At 39.2% G+C, this 14,544-nt stretch overlaps 1 protein-coding gene across 1 annotated transcript in view; it reads right to left on the reverse strand.

Moving 5' to 3' along the window:
- nlgn1 (neuroligin 1) overlaps positions 1-6,519 on the reverse strand; it is a 406,572-nt gene extending 400,053 nt beyond the window's left edge. Inside the window, exon 1 of the mRNA XM_078945410.1 lies at positions 6,353-6,519. The gene's annotated coding sequence lies outside the window, so the exon portion shown is untranslated. The remainder of the gene's footprint in view (positions 1-6,352) is intronic.
- Between the last annotated feature and the right edge of the window lie 8,025 nt (positions 6,520-14,544).

Consider the following 14,544-nt stretch of genomic DNA (forward strand, 5'->3'; position numbering starts at 1 on the left):
GACGCCTCCTCCACATAGGAGGGGTCTCACTCCCAGAAGGCACACTCAGTCGGTTTGTGAGCTAACAGAGGCAGTTTTTGAATGGAGAAATATCTGGCAGCCCTGATAAACCGTGTAATTGATCATGTGAATTCATGTTTCCAAATGTGTCCAGACAAAATAAAGGCTGATGTAATTCCTACATTCGTTTTTGTAAACACAGACTATGAAGTCACCCATTTACAGAAAAATAAGAGTTACATGAACATTTTATGAAGAATACTTAGGAATGTGCTTTGTTCAGATGATGCAAGCTTGGATGGTTTATAAAAAATAAATGTAAATAAAGTTTTCTCAAATGAAAAATCCTTTAAAAACAATGCATTGTGATCTATATTCGATAATAGTGAGAATTGACGCTCACTAGATTTTCCAAAAATACTTCTGGGAAATTTCTAGGGCACTGTATTTTGGAATTGCCGATTCTGGAAGAGTCATTGCCCCTCTACAGTAAGAAAAGCTGGTTGATGTGGCTCAACAAGCAGGCAAAGGCCCCAGGGAAGATCCAAGATGCACTGAAGGCACCATATCTCATGGCTGGCGTGTTAGTGCTTTGGGGTTCAATGAAAAGCGCTGGAGTAAGTTTCTGTTGAGAGAGGCCTGGGCATATCTTTTGAGACTGCTGCACTCATGACCCACCTTTGGATAAAACAGTATAAGACGGACGGACAGACGGATGGACAGAAGGAAGGAACCACCAGATTAAGATTAGTAAAAACAAATGGATGGAAGTTAGGGTTAGGGTTCATCCATTCGTCCATCCATCCCCACATCTTCTTTTGTATCCAAAGATGTAGGAATGGATGTATAAACACATGGTTGATAGTTCTAAATTGAAAAGCAGAGCAGTACTCTTTGACGGGCAACTGAGCCAATAAGAGCCTGTTGCCATTTTAATTTTACTTGTGATCCAGAAATAAATAATTTAATTACATGTGCTGATTCTCCATGGTCTTTTACTGCAGATTCCTCCAATTTGAATTCAGTCATCATCGTAAACCTCACACTTTAAATTAGGATTGGTGCATGATAGGCAGAAGGCAGAATAAGAGAGAATAAGATTGCTCTCTGGTATGAAAAGAAACAGTCGCACTCCAGATGATAAATACATTAATGAATTACTGATGAATAAAACATCATCTTGCTTGCTAATCCTAAATAAATCCTAGCACTACATTGTTTTTTAAACTTTAAATTAAATAAATGGCATGTCAGGTATTGTTTCAAATTGTGCAGCAAATTGTGTATTTCTATGATCAGAAAATACATCAAAGATGGACCTCCCTCAGCTCTGCTAAAAAAAAAAAAAAGAGTTCTTTCTGAATTGAGGATTAAGAGACAGATCTGTACTGTAACCCCCATGCAACATTTATCAGCTCACCAGCAGGAGCAAAGAGGAGAATGAACAGGAAAGGAGAGCACAGTCTCTCTCTCTGCTCCTTCAAAAACTTCTGTTCAAGGTTTTCAAGCATCTATCAATGATGCAAAGCTTGTCTTGCCAGCTAACAGTTGAGAGAGGAAATGGGAGAGCTTTCGGTAAAAGAACAAAGCAATGAAGCTGTCTGCAGTCACTGTAGAAACAGGAATGTGTTGCCTGTACTTCCTAAAGTATAGGAATAAAAAAATGGTGGATATTAAAAACATTTTTTGTTAATAAAAAACTTCCATACAGAAAAATAAGTTGGCTCAATAAGCAAACAACACAGTTACAGACGAACAAACATTACATTGATAAGATTCCTATTGCAGTTTTTGTTAACTTCGCAGAAATCAATAATGGCTTTTTTACTAATATAACATTTAAGTTTAAGGATTTAGGGTAATGACTCCTAAATAATTAAAAACAACAAAATAGCATAAAATGAATAAAAAGAAATGTCTGTTAAAAGATATTAGGAATTATTTATAAACCAAGGGTCCGTTACTGTTACAAAATAATTACTGGAGATCTAGTGATGTCATGATCTGTCCTGTGCACTCACATTCACCCTCTTTCCATAGTTTTTTTTATTCGTAGTCTTAATCTGCAAATTCCAGCCATAGTTTTGGGACATTTTTTTGCAGTTTTTGCTATGAATTTAGTTCTGGTTTTTTTTATCTACCCCTGGATTTCCTGCAATATCGTCTGAATAGGCGTTGTTCTTTCCTTTAACTGCCCAAAGTTTATTAGTTTGATAAGTTATAGCCTCAGTTCAATCCCACTTTGTACAAATAAACCAACAATGTCAGGTACCTTTTCTCTGTTCAAGAACTTTGCATATCCCTTCACCAACATTATAACGTTTTATATTTTCAAAGTAAATGTACTTAATGCTTGTATGCAATTTAGAGATATTTTAGTATAATATAAAAAGGTTTGCATAACATGTATCCACATGTATTAGCATTAGATACAGCAGTATTTTGAACAAATGCATTGCGAATCTAAATATGCAAGACTTTCTGCCAACCTGTACTGACAATCTTTTATTAAATCTGTACATATTTTTAGTTCTTAGCCCCCCATATTTAAATTTTTTCCAACTAATTATTTAGGGAATCTTGGTAACATACCTGACCACAAAGTAAGTAAGTAAATAAATAAATAAGAGAATAGAAAAACCTTACTCATATTGTAGATTAGTGCATATAAATGTGTAGAATAAGTATTTGGCAACAAATTGGCCATTTTTGCCCAGGCCTATACTTAAATAAAACATAAGCAACTAAAATATGCAGTCTGGTTTGTGAAGCTTCAAAAAAAGACAGATCAGTGTAGAAGAAGCTGCTGTAAAATTAGCCTCAAGCTCATAAAAACAAAGCAACAGAAGTGAACAAATAACATATGCTACTGAATAGAGCCCACCGTACCTGTCACACCTGATATAACCTGCTCAGCGTCATGCTAATATATCCTTGATGAAAGAATTGGACAATAGAAAATTACAGTGTAATCAAGCAGCACAACGATGTGCAGAGGAAACCTGATCGAGCCAGATGTTTGTATTACAAGCTGGAACCTGGGGCAGACTACAAAGATGATTGTGCTAAAGATGATGCAGGCAAAAAGTAGAAGCTATCACTATGAAATCTGAGCGGCCACTATACGAAAATGAAGAGAACTGATGGGAAAAGACTGTGCCCAAAACGTGTGTCTACTGCGGTTTGACAGGAAACAGGATGTGCCCAACAATAAGAAGGAATACAGCTTATCCAGTCAGTTTGTTTGAGGTAAGTTCCACCCAGTTGACAGAAGCCTTGAAGAACTACTGCACTCAACTGATAAACAGAAAACGTGTGCCCACCATGCTAGCAGCAGTTTCACTGCACAGACCTGAGACTTGAAGTGTCGGGAAACTGGGAAATTTGGTGATAATTGGGTAAGATAAAGTTAAACAAACCCTGTTTGCTCATTATTGCAATGTCTATTTTGTGTCAGCATGTGCCACCAGACTTTAACTTAATATAAACATCCATTTGTTAATATTTACTTTAAAGAATTCTAGCTTTTTTTTTTTTTCCTTCCGTTGGTTAAAACTGTGGTATTGAAAGATGATGTCTGTCTTTTTTTGATACATTCTAATGTGTCCTTTGAGGGGGCCAAAGCATTCTTTTTTATGGTTTTCAACATCTCTTCTTTGTCATCTTCTCTACACCCATGTTCTACTTCATTCCTGATGGGACTGCCACTAATGACCCAGTGATTATATTTAACCCTTGTGCTATCTTAGATGACCCCACCCTTACATTGACGTGTTCTCCCTACCATAACAAAGGTGGATAAAGGTGAAGAGGATTTCATGTAATCCATGGACACCATTGAAGATCACAAATCATTGAAGAAAAAAGGTTCAGCGCACTGTCTAGTGGGTCTAGATCAGTAGTTTTCAACCAGTGTGCCGCGGCACAATGGTGTGCCGTGAGAAATTGCCCTCATTAACTGATCTAAAAACATTTCCCATCTCCAGGAAATCAGCTCTTTGTTCATCCAAACAGGCCCTGATAACACTGAGTAGTTAGGAATATAAAAGATCATAAAATTATTTTTTCTTTGTGTTTATTTGATTCTATTAAAGACATTTTGCGATTTAGCCGCAGCTTTAGCTGTTTTAGGAAAAGTCCCGCCCCTTTAACTATCTCCGCCAATCATTCTTGAAGGCTTAATCACATGTCATCCATCTGAACAATCAGAAGTGGTTAAAGTTTTAACTTCCTTGTTCCAATTTAGCTCAAAAAGTCACTCAGTTCTAACAAATACCAGCCAAAGCTCGTCTAATGCGGGGTAGCTTTCCTCAGAATCCGGTATCAGACCGTGGAAAAAGTGAACAAAACAATGAAGCTCAGAGACGCAAGTCTTTCTGCCGTTTTCTGGCAGTTTACACACTACATCTCCCATGATGCATTGAGTTAAAGTGAAAACGCCTCAGCGTACAATGAGTCGTCCTTGTTAAACGTCTTGAAACCACAACAAACACACATCAAACAGTTTTTAAATTTTCTAACTTAACTCTTATTTCATGTTTTGTAAAAAAAACAGCTTCAACTTCCTGCTTTTTCTGCCACAATTATCACCCAAATGCACGTGAGATTTGGGGGGGGGGGCTGTAGATCAATACAGACTATGAGTTTCTGCTTTTTTTTTTTGGGATGCTGGTGTGCCGCGGGATTTTTGTCAAGGTTAAAGTGTGCCGTGGCTCAAAGAAGGTTGAAAAACATTGGTCTAGAAGACCCAACTCCCAATGTTAATGTGGCTAGGATCGCACAAGGGATAAACTTGCAGTGGCCTTCACAGTGTCAAAGTGCAAAGAGGACTACAACTGTGGGTCAGAGACAGGCAAGTTTGGAAATAGAAGATTTGGATTTCGAATGGCGTATGCATGTCGAACTTGCAACTGTTGCATTCGTTGCTAGCTCGCACATTTTTATTCGAATGTCATGAAAATCCACTTCTTTATTCCCTAGCTCAAGCTGAACAAAGCAATATAACATGCTACATGACTCTTTTAGGAATTTGGGAGTGGGGAACAGAAATCCTTTGCTGAAAAATCTGCTGACTCAGTCATAAAAAGTCACGTAGACTTTTGCCTTTAAGCGAGAATGTAAAACCTGTTATATCCTCGAAAACTCACCACACCATTACCCACAAAATAAAACACCAGTTGGATTTTCAAAATTAATTAACCTTATTTATAGTGAGTTCACAGCTTCCGCACTACAGGTCTGAAACTAAATTAATGCAATTTTTTCTGATTAGATATGCCTCCTTTAAATTCTATATCATTCAGTTTCACCATCTTTTATATAAATATCTTTCCAATTACAAAAGAAGCTAGAGGAACAGATGCAAGAGAGAGTTTAGCTGGCTGTGAATCCTAAAACAAGAGTCACATTGACTGCAGGAACTGGAGGTGTAGGAGCCAAAATGCAGGAAACTGGGCTTGGTGGCAGAAATGTAAAATTTAATCAAATTTAAACAGGACAAAAATGTGGAGAAACAAAAAGAGGAGAAAGCAAAGTAGATGACCTGGTAATGTTGAACTGAAAACCAGACACTATTGAAGACTATTGACAGAAATGAGAACAGCTCTGGATAATTAACATGAACCTGGAGTGACTGACAAGGGACAGAACATGGCCTAAAACACCACTGAAACTGAACTAAACCACAGTATCCCCACAGCTACAGTATAATAAATAATATTGATAATTTCATCATTCTAGGGATGAAAGTTGTAGTTCATCTGTGTTAAAATATTACCATCTCTAATGCCAAAAATCTAATGCCAAAAGTCTACGATTAAAGTGAATGAACTCATGTTGACACTTATTTGTTTACATAAAAAACTGACAATTGTATCACTTTCACCTACACAGGTCACATAAATTAGTATTTATCTATTAGTTCTTTATTTCAAAATTTTACTCAATTTCCATATTTTTTAAAGGACAAAAAAACAATTGTTTTTGCTGCCTTTTTCCAACTTTGAGCCCCTGCCCGTCTGAAATCCTGTGCATGTCCCTGATGATTACAGAGTGAACCCCCCCATGTTCCGCTGTGGTGGAAGGAGTGCTCAGTGAATTTTTGTGTTTGCTCAGACACACAAAAAATCAGAGGGGACATTGGTCAGAATGTGTCCAAGCCTGGTGAAGACCTCTGTCCTTGACAACCACGGTTACAAAGCATTGAGGGGAACTTTTGTTGTTGAACAAATGTTTTTCATTCCACCATCATACAAATTTATTCTTATAAATCACACAATGCGATTTCCTGGATTCTTTATTCCTGGATTCTTACTTGCAGAATTGGTGACTAAAAAAATACTTTTTGACTCACCACACATCATCAGAGTTGTGGACTTTAGAACTGAATGTGGAGAAAAAGCTAGATGCTGCTGCAATTTTTTAACACACTTTCACATAAAGGGCCTTTGCCTGCTTGTTCTTTTCAGACTCTACATCTTTCAAAACATCACAGGTAATGATGTAACACCACCTGATGTCCATTGACCTAATTAGTCACTGAATGTTCTACCTACTGAATGCTTTGACAACGTCTTTCCTTTTACAGCTTTTTGGGCCCTTCCAGCTGTTCTCAGACCTGTTCGAGCCACTCATTTGAAATATGCTGAATCACAATAATACAGTGTACAATGTCTCCTATTAAAAAATGACTTTTCTTAAATTATATTGTTAATTGAATGCTATTTTGAAAGATACTAGCGACTAAAGTTGCATTCAAATTAATTCTATTTATATAGCACCTTTCATGTACAAAACAGCTCAAGGTGCTGTATATAAAACAAAACAAGAAAGAAGAAAGAAAGAAAAAAACGCTAAAGAAGAGAGAACCCAGAAGTCTGCCCTGTCCTCCTATTGGCCGGGGTGTCAGTAGTCACAAACACCCCAGCCAAGGGTGAGAAAACACTTGTAAACAGTCTAATTTGACTAAAAGACATGAAACAAATAAGTATGGGTTAAAATTTCATACAAAATTTAAGGGAAAAAATGTCTAGAGAAAACAAATAAAATGATGTGATAAAACATACAAAGAATGAAGAATAAAAAAAGATATGACATGAAATCTAATTAAAAACTGATTTAAAAAGGTGTGTCTTTAATTTCTTTTTAAAAACCTCGACAGTAGATGAGGCCCTCACATCCTCAGGTAGACTGTTCCGCAGACGAGGCCCGTAAATGAGGCCTCGCTGTGGGTTTTTTATCCTGACCCTGGGGACCTTCAGCAGGCCTGCACCTGAGGACCTAAGGGCTCTGGGAAGTTCATAAGTTAAAAGCAAGTCGGATATAAAATAAGTACTAAGACCATGGATACTCTTAAAAACGATTTAAAAAATGTAAAATCAACTCTGAAGCTGACAGGGAGCCAGTGCAGGGATTTTAAGATCGGTGTAATGTGCTCCCTCTTCCTAGTTCTCGTTACAGTCACACCATACTAGGTTTGTGCATCAAAATTGCATCAGACACCTCTCTTTTGACACGTGTCAAATTTGCTGCACGATACTTGTCCAAAAGTGTGTTCATACACCAAATGCTTGTAAATGTATCTGGGAGGAGCTGTCGCCCACAGGTTTTAGCGTCATCACCACATGGAAGGATTAACTGTAAATATGAGCTATAATGCATGGAAGATATGAATGACGTTGAAAGATAAGAATTATTTGTTGGGAAGAGCTGTACAAAAGCATGGATAAGAATGTCTCCCTGTCTGGGTTCATAAGATAGTTCAGAGATTCTCTCAGTACAACAAGGTTCGCCATCTGCTGCAGGAGCTGCGTTTGAATGACGGCAGCTTTTCAACAGTACTTCCAAAACTGTCACCCAGTTTGACGAACAGCAGTCCCGCAGTACTCAAAGGAGAGACATATGGTAAAGGTAGGGCTGAACTAGAGGATTTTTTGCTGTTGTCTTGATGCAAATAAGAAAAATGTAACTTTCAGGAGCAAAACAAATGGCAGTGATCAGTTTCTCCTCCATGTTGGTTTTGGTCATCACCCGCTGATCGCTTCATCAACACGTCACAAGCTGAAGCTGGTTACTGATTGGTTGACATGACAAGTCTTCCTTGTCAAAGTTCAGACTTTTAAACTCTCGACACCACGATGCCCAAAATGTGATGCTGCCAAGCCTGACATGCCGTGCCCGACATTAAAACTATACTACAGGACCTCTGATCGTGTCTGTACATGGACTTAACATTGAAACTCGACACCCCTGGCACACAAATTGCATGCGGTGTGAATTCAGCTTTATAGCTTAAACTTTATTTAAGACATCCTAACAAAAATTGAGATGTAATGTCAAAGATGGATGTGAAAGATGTAAAGTTCCACCACATTCGTAATGTAGCAGAACTTTACTCAGATACTTCTGCTGGTCTGTCACACAGAGTCACCGCAGAGCTTGCGTTTTTTTGGCAAACACCTGTTTCTGTCTGTCTAATCAACTCCAGATGTTCAAGGCAAGGCAAGGCAAGGCAAGGCAAGGCAAGTTTATTTGTATAGCACAATTCGTACACAAAATAATTCAAGGTGCTTCACAAAACAGAAAAATGCATTAAAATCACAATACAACATAGAAATAATCAACGTAAAATTTACTTTAAAAGAAAAGAAAAAAAAAGTTCAAGGACTTGTTTACCTTGTAGCACTTAATGGTCTGTCAGTCTGAAGCTGAAACAGAGCAGTCCTTTGGTTTAAAAGCTATCTATTTGCACTTTTTAAAAACTGAATTGAAGTCTGGATTAGGAGGGACTTTAATATAAATCGTATTTATGTTGCATTTCAACAGCACATGTTGCATATAAGTAATCACTGTTGCAGCATTTTTGCAGTATGCAGTTTACGTGGAGCAGTTTTATTCCATTTCCACCTACATGTCTCAATAAAGTCCAGTTACTCTGCACACTTAAAAAACTCATAGGATCACAATGTTGGATCATGATGAAAAAAGCATTTGTTGTACCTAAATCTACCTGTACTAACCTACAGATGGTAGCCATTGTACTTGCCAATGAGATAACGAACAGCTTACAAAATCAGTTGTGAATAAGTGAAATAGCAAGTTACTGAAATTCTATTTGGAACACTTTGAAAATTGAAGCCAGCATCGCAGTGTGGAGCAGACTGCTGAGGGATAATCAATGTTCACTTTCAACAGAGATATCCAAGTGGAGCCGAATGGTTTCCAGAACCAGAAGAGTTTTGATTCTGACTAATTATGTCTTTGATTTATGGTTGCTGTGTGATAGTTATGTGTTGTGTTGGTTTATTTCAATTCAAACATTTTGCACTGACTAAGATAGGATTTGTAATATGTTCATAAAGTCATGCATTTAAACCAGAGTTAGTCTTTTCTCAATACAGTAAAAAAATACCTGCCTCCTGACTGATTGACACATCCATTTTTTGCTAAATTTTCTCCAAATTACTGCTCATATCCACACACATACTCAGGAACCTTTTTCAAAACACAATTCTGGAAAGGAATCAATATTCCAGCTTTGAAAATATCCAACAAGATTATTATGTAGCTCTGCTGTAAAGTGCACAGGCAAAGTGAATTTTCAGAAATGAGTTTTCTTCAGCAAGTGGTTTGGAGCAGCCACTGAAAAGATGTTCAGACACGGCACAAAAATGTTTGTGTGTGTGTGTTTGTGGAGTGATGTTCTTACCTTTGAATTTCTTCTGATATTCTTCCTGCCTGGAAGCGTGTCCATTTCCTTCTCCAAGAAGACCATTTTCATGGATGAAGTTTTTACCTAATCTGATCCACACTACATTAGAAAAATATGATTTGATATTTTATCAGAAAAGCTCACCTCATGAGAGGCATTTTTTTTCTAAAAGTTCAGAAGAAGTGTAAACCATGCCTCAAACTGTAAAGAAATCCTGTATCTGAAGTGGTTAAAAGCTGTAGAGTAATCAGACACTGACTGATGTAGAGGAGAGTAGACAACAACCATTAGGAGACAGATCAAATTAAGCCATCAAGCAGAAAAAGCAAATTAGATTTTCAGCAATAAAATCTATTCTAATTGGATTATAAACACTGAATTTTCTTAAACAACACAATGTTTTAGCTGTTTTTTTTTTCCTTTTTACCTATAAGCCCATCATGTAGGCCTTAGGAGTTTACCACTTGTTTTTCTTGTTTAAACCCTTCGGCAGTTATTTCATACCTGGGATACCTTAAGTATGTTGCAAACTAACTTGATGTTTGTTCATTTCCTTCTGTGTGGGTTCCCCAAAACCTTTACCCTGTCATTGCAAGTCAGCAGTCAAAAAGCATTAACATTTCTGAAGTCAAGGGCTTGAATATCCATATCCTGGTGAGGGTTCAGCAGAGCCAGCAAGCCAAAGACTGATGTCAAACGTCACACACAAATTCAGTGATCACCATATTTTATGGGTTCACCATAAATCAGTAAATACTCTTAAATCAGCTGTCCAAACTACTCTATCTACAGTGGCACAAGGAAAAAAACGTTTTTCCAATATTTTGTTTGAGATTTATTTTGTTTTAAATCACCAGCACATACCTGCAGGAGACTGGCCAGGCTGATTCCTGCCGTCATCCAACAGTAGCTGGGATAGGCTCCAGCAACCCTGTGACACCAAACGATATTAAGCTGGTTTGGAAGCTGGATAGATGGATCCGCTCATACTGTATGATTGAGGTTGGAAGCATGGTGAAGTAAGGTCTGGAGCACTTAAGACAGAAAAAAATGACATTTGTCCTGAAGGATCATTGAACCAAGCTGAATTTACTTTAAAGACATGCCTCATGTGGTGTTTGCTCACAGACGGGTGAGGAGCAGATCTCAGATGTGATGAGACTTTAATGAAGGAACCTTTTACTGCTTGTTATTAAAGCTGCTATCGTCTCTATCACTGGCAGGCCCTTTGAGCAATATCTTGTTAACTAATGAAGAAGTTAAGTATCGGGCTCACAATCTCCAACAATGACCTTTTCCAGTTTGTTTCTTTAGGAATAGGCAGAAGATGGTGAATGACTACTGAGATGACTAATTCATCACCAGGCTCGTTTGTTTCCTCATTAGTTTTCATCTGACAGCCGGCATCAACAACAACAAACTACAGCAGCAAAAGGCACTTTACACCAACTCTACTTAACCCACACTACCCCTGCAGTCCTCACTATGATGGCAGACTGCTGTCAGCCTCTGCACTGGAGCCCAAGCACCACTCTTTTCATTAAAGGGTGTCCAGTACTGCCCACACTGTCCTCACCTTTATAGAAGACTCTGACTCTCAGGGGGTTAGGTTAAATCTGAGGGAGGCATCATAAAGGCCGTGACCACATTCCCATTATAGAAATTCTACAGCGAAATCACAATTTCCAACTAAAATTTTGGTTTGAGTCACAGGGATCAAATAAGAGACTCACAATATCACGGTCACAGAGGTCACTGCCCTCTGTTCTCTGGTCTCTTTGCTGGTAACAATTAACCTAACACTGCTTTGACTCATCTGTGTACTTGGCAGCAGCAGTAGAAAGACCTTTATGGCCCGAGAGAGAGCAAAAGATGTTTGACAGCATTATTAACTTACAAAATAGTCCGTCACTGTTTTTGCCAGAATACCTAGTCGTTTTGCTAAAGGCCAGGAGAAGCTTTGTGCTTTTTTGGTCTAATTTAGCTTTGTACATTTTGATTTAAAGACCGACTCCAAGGAAATTTGTGGGTTTAAACATGTTCATGTGGCACTTTTCTCATAATGGAAGACATAAATAAAGAAGATTAAGATTAAAACAGAGTTTCTGAATATTCCTTTAATCAAATTGTTGTAAATGAGGAGCAGGCGATACAATGCCATTGGAGGAAGTTTGTATCCGAGACAGGTGCTAAAATCTATGGGCCACATACTCCCTGCGCCATTGGATCCCGTTGCATTCACTTGTAGACAACTAGATTAATGGACGTTTTTGTTTTCCTCATCTGAGTGGGCTGGATAACTCCAATAATGCGAACCATTTTTGTTGTACCGTTAATGTTAGCTTAGGGTTGGGCTGGGCTGTGAGCTAGTGGGACAGCGTTTAAACAGATGGGTAACGGAAATGGGGGTGGGCTTACTCCGCGCCAGCAGTTTTGCCCATAACTCTGAGGCAAATTTTCCATGAACCACTGCAGCTCTGCAGAAAATCTCAGAATTTTGACCTTTTCTGTTCGCACAACTAAGTTTTAAAGTTTCTGTGTTTTGTTCCGTTTCTCTGAAAATTTTGTGCTTTACAGATTTAGCAGTTATTTCCCCTGAAAGAACGATTTGTAAACTGTCCTCATTAAAATGGTTGGGTTGCTAACATGTGGGTCAGACATTTCTTTAACTGTTCGAATTGTGCCACTTGCTTCAGCAAACCCTAATTTAGACATCAGAGTACAGGCTTTTGCCATCATTGGTGTTAAGGGGTAACTGGCGCAATACTTGTAATGCTAAATATTTTAAAATTCACTCCTTACAATCCTCCGTTCTGATCAAAGACTTTATAAATAGACCCAGGTTTAAAAACATCGTTATTTTTTTCTTTTAAGACTTAAAATAGAAGATGAAAGTGCATTACATAGCAAAAACCTTATTAAGATTCATATTTAAAGTCATTATGCTCTCTGTCTTTAAACTTTTTGTCCCGTTCTCCTTTATCTTTTAAAGCTAAAGCTTTGTAATTGTTTCTGCCTTGCTATTACAAAGAAAAGCTGCTTTTTTTGTTTCCATCATATCCATTTGCTCTTTCTGTCTCTGTTTTTCTCACATCCGCAAAGGACCCAAGATAAAATACTTTTTCTTTTGAAACTTTTTGCCAGACTATAACTTACTGAAGTTCTGATAATGACAAACGGACAAAAGCGTGCCTGCTGCCATGCATTTAAAGTATAGTTTTAAAACACTTTAAAAACAAAATGACTATTGGAGAATAAAGCATAATGTGTTATGAGTTTGACTGAAAATTAATATGGATGTAAATCCTGCTGGCCTTTGAAGCTCATCAGACTGTATTAACAGGGAAAACATGCTGCAGGTTAGAATTTATTCCTGTCATGCAAAAACTGTGCAGACTGGTGTGAAGCAAGTGTGCTAACTACTATCCTACTGTGTAGCCCCAAACAATGTACTTACTACTTCAAATAGCGGAACAAAACAGCAACTTCGACAATTACAGTTACTAAACCAACATTAAGAGTGTCAAGTGGCAACTAGTTGGCTGCCTCGATCCCGTCGAGGCCTGACCAGAGCTCTCCCAGGGTTGGTGCCTGGGGACGGGGGCCTGGACTTTCACCGGAAGGGGCTGCGCTCTCTGTGTGGGGTGGGTGGTGTGGGGCCTGGGGGCGCTTTGGGGTATGGGACCCCTAGGCTGAGGAGACCTGGGCCGTATGCTGGGGGACGGATGTTTGACCACCAGGGGACAGTCTACCAGCTGTCCCCGACTAACCCTCTTCCTCATATAATCTCCTACTAGGGTGATGGGGGGGGGGCTACTTGGCAGTGGTCCCCCTCCCATGGTTGCCGTATGGAATAACATACGTTAGGGCCCCTTGGTGGGGAGGGTGATTGGACTGTGAGTAATCAGGAGATGTCCTATCAGTGCCCTACCCGCCAATTTTAACTGCACCCCCTTAATACACACACCCTTTACGCCCCAAAATATACACTCCAACACAAACACACATACATGCACACACACACCATCACAAACACACACATGCATTTCACAAGGAAGATGGGACCTGGAGGGGGGCTACCAGGGGCCTCATTTATAAAACTTTGCGTAGGATTTGCGTCAGAAGTGGCGTACGGATGAAACATAGGACGTGCGTACGCACAGAAATATTCGGATTTATAAAACCGTGCGCACGCACATCCTACGCATCTTTCCCTTAATAAATCACAACCAATTCTGAATGCAGCGCAGCTTTTGCGGCGTCATGACACGCCCATAGTTGCCCATAAATAGTCCGGGAAACGCCCACAAATTAATATTCATGGCTTGCTAAATCATGGCAAACACAGAGAGGTAATCAAACAAACGTAACTTCACTCAATGTTAAGTAGAAGTTATCGTTTGCGAGGTGGAAAAGAGGAGAAAATGTTGTTTGGAGGGCACAGTGTGGGCATTACTAATGCCAAAAAGGCACGTGAGTGGCAAACGGTGGCAGACGCCGTAAATGCTGTAGCCTCACAACCTCGGACCGTGGCCGAAATAAAAAAGAAATGAAAGAAATGATCGAACATCAAAGTCGAGGCAAAAAAACGTCTAGCACTGCATCGGCAGAGTGTGTCCGCCACGGGTGGGGGAAAGGGGACACCGGAGCTGACCCCTCTTGATGAGAGACTGGCGGCTATTGGGGAATCCCTATTAAGTCCCCCTTATCGGCGTCCCCCTCCGTCCCCCTCCGCCTCAGTCACCGAGGGGGACGCCGACGCACTGGGTGACACAGGTAAGAGAAATAATTAAACTGAATGCAGTCAAGTCACATGTATGCAGGCTACACAATTA

This window comes from Oryzias latipes, chromosome 4 (genome assembly GCF_053564925.1).
Source record: "Oryzias latipes strain Hd-rR chromosome 4, Olatipes_Hd-rR_3.1".
Lineage (NCBI taxonomy): Eukaryota > Metazoa > Chordata > Actinopteri > Beloniformes > Adrianichthyidae > Oryzias > Oryzias latipes.